This window comes from Papaver somniferum, chromosome 1, assembly GCF_003573695.1.
Source record: "Papaver somniferum cultivar HN1 chromosome 1, ASM357369v1, whole genome shotgun sequence".
Taxonomy (NCBI): domain Eukaryota; kingdom Viridiplantae; phylum Streptophyta; class Magnoliopsida; order Ranunculales; family Papaveraceae; genus Papaver; species Papaver somniferum.
Genome location: NC_039358.1, coordinates 192056795 through 192059713, shown reverse-complemented (window position 1 = coordinate 192059713; position 2919 = coordinate 192056795).

The following is a 2919-nucleotide window of genomic DNA, read 5'->3' as shown; positions in this document are numbered from 1 at the left end:
AATTCGCACAGATGGTTTGAGCTGGAGAGAGTAAGCGATAGGTCACAGGTTCGAATTTCCCAGAGACACATATTTTTTATTTTCTTCTCATTTGCATGGGAGAATAAAAGAATAAGAGAAAAACATTGTGTGTTTATTTCGCAAAGAGATTCTTGAACAGTTGGTCAAGAGAACAATATGTACGTTTGTAGTCGCAAGTTCGAACTTCCTTGCGAGCATAGTTTTCTTCTTTTTACAGATAGCGAAGAAATGAATAATTTCGCAATATTGTTTCATTAGTTCGCAAACAAGAGGTAACACAGTTGGTCAAGCTTCGCTAGAGTGAGTTGTAAGACTCGAGTTCGAATCCCTCATCAAGCTTAATTTTTCGCACATTTTTGAAATCCTAAAGGCGAAGAAATGAAATAAAGTACAACATTGTGTGTTTCTTTCGCAAGCAACAAGTAGCGCAGATGGTCAGAGAAGGAGTATGCAAACTAGAGGACATGGGTTCGATTCTCCCTGCGACCAAATAATTTTTGCTTCGCAAATATTCATTTCGCGGAGTTGATATTTGATTACTTCGCACAGTCTTTGATTATTTCGCAAGAGAGGGTTAGCACAGTTGGTCAGGTGGCATTAATGCAAGCAGCAGGTTGCGGGATCAATTCTTGCTTCTCGCATGTTTATTTTTATTATGTGAAATTTATACAGAATTGCCTCTTACACAGTTGGAATTTGATTACTTCGCAAGAAATTTGAATATTTCGCAAAAGAGGCTTAGCACAGTTGGTATGGTGCGAGAAAATCCAAGAAGCAAATCAAGGGTTCAAGTCTCACTTCTCACACTTCTTTTTGCTGCGCGAAATTCATACATTTCAAGGCATTTATTCACTTCTTTGACAACAACAGCGATTCACATGAAAGATAAGTACCACTTCCTTGAACATTTTACTTTATACTAAGAACGAATAAAAAGATTTTTGATTTGATTTACAAAAAAGCGATTCAATCGCACGATTACAAAGATTTCAAGATTTCAAAGATTATAAAGATTACTAAGATTTCAAGATTACAAAGACTTCAAAATTACAAAGATTTCGAGATTTCAAAATTACAGAAAACTGAGAAAATTAATTTACATGTTTCTCTAGAATATTTCTTTTACACAGAATAAAAAGTTTTTAGAATTACAAAGATTTCACAAAGAAACGCGAAAATTTCGCAAGAGACAATCTAAGATCCATAAAAATCTAAGATTAGAATGGGGCGAACCTTTATGGCGTACACCCTAGTTCGCGAATAAAATTTCGCAAGAGGAAAATGTAAGACCTAAAGTACGTCATAGAAGGGGGTACCTGTAACATGACTCAGGGAAAAGGTTACACCGCCCCTGGAACCTGAGTCATGGAGATTTTGGGTCAATAAAGCCCATCCGGGAGAGGCACCTTGGATTCTCAGCCTAAGCATATGACTTAGGTTGGGCGACTAAGGTAATAAGGACTCTCCCAAGGAGTGCAAAATCTGATCAAGGCGCCGAGGTACACGGTTGAGTCAAGAGTTCCAGGGCGTTTGAAGCGTCCTTGCCATTCTTGACAAGTCTTGGCTTATACTGCACTCGGACCGAAGAAAACCCCACTTAGGGTGCAGTCTCGTAACCATAAGCCCTATAGGTAAAAGGGATAAGAGGCTGCGAAAACAACTGGTTGTTGTTAACACCGAATGGGAGGAGCTAACCTTGTATGGTAGAAGTACGCCTCCTTGAAGGGGCAACCAGGGGGGAGATAAGGGCGGCACCCTCCATTAGGGAACTGATAAGTGTCTTAAGACGCAAATGTCATGAGGCTTTTTACTCGCAAGGGTATTAAGGCTTGTCATATTTGTGAAACAATCCTGAAGAGGCAATAATACTAGAGAAAAGGATAAGACGAGATCAATGGGTCATTACATGAAAGTGTGAAGACGTCCTGCGATTTCGTCGCAAGACGGCAATGTCACGGGGCTTTATTTTCGCAAGAATATTTAGGCATGTCATATTTTCGCAATAATCCTGAAGAGGCAATAATATAAAAGAAAAAGTTAAGGCAAGATCAATGGGTTTTTGCATGAAAGTGCAAAGACGTCCTGCGATTTTGTCGCAATGACAAGAGGTGGCAAAATAAGACCTTTAACTAGGAAGGCAAAATAAGACCACATAAGAAAATGAGTAAGCAAGTAAGCTTGCGAGAATGATTATATGTAAGCAAACAAGCTTGCGAATATGTACATGGAAATGAAACTGAGGCAGTGAAAATGCCGCAGACTTGATATTATGATCATACTGTTATTAGATACTAATAGTGCAGGAAAAAGGAAAGATGAAACACAAGTAAGAACTTGTGAGGAACAATAACTACACGAAGAGGAATGCATACACAAAAGAAAAAGCCTGAGAAATGGAGAATGAAGGCAATTTAAAGCTACATCAATTTTAGCGTGCAAAATGAGCTAAGTAACGCAAACATTAGCTATACATTGCAATAGATAAGCATTCTCATCATACAAACACCATACTCGCATCATAAAAGCATTGCATAAGCATTTCATAGCATAAACATCGCATACACATTTCATAACATAATCATCACATAAGCATTATATTCGCAAAAGTACTTTACAAAACTGTACGGAATAATATTGCAGAACTTCGCAATAATATCGCAGAATTTCGCAGAATTATTCAGAATTTTGTAGGATTATTCAGAATTTCGCAGAATGTGTCAGAATTTTGCAGAATTATTCAGAATTTCGCAGAATTTTTCAGAATTTCGCAGGATTATTCAGAATTTCGCAGATTGTGTCAGAATTTCGCAGGATTATTCAGAATTTCGCAGAATGTGTCAGAATTTCGTAGGATTATTCAGAGTTTCGTAGGATTATTCAGAATGTGTCAGAATTTTG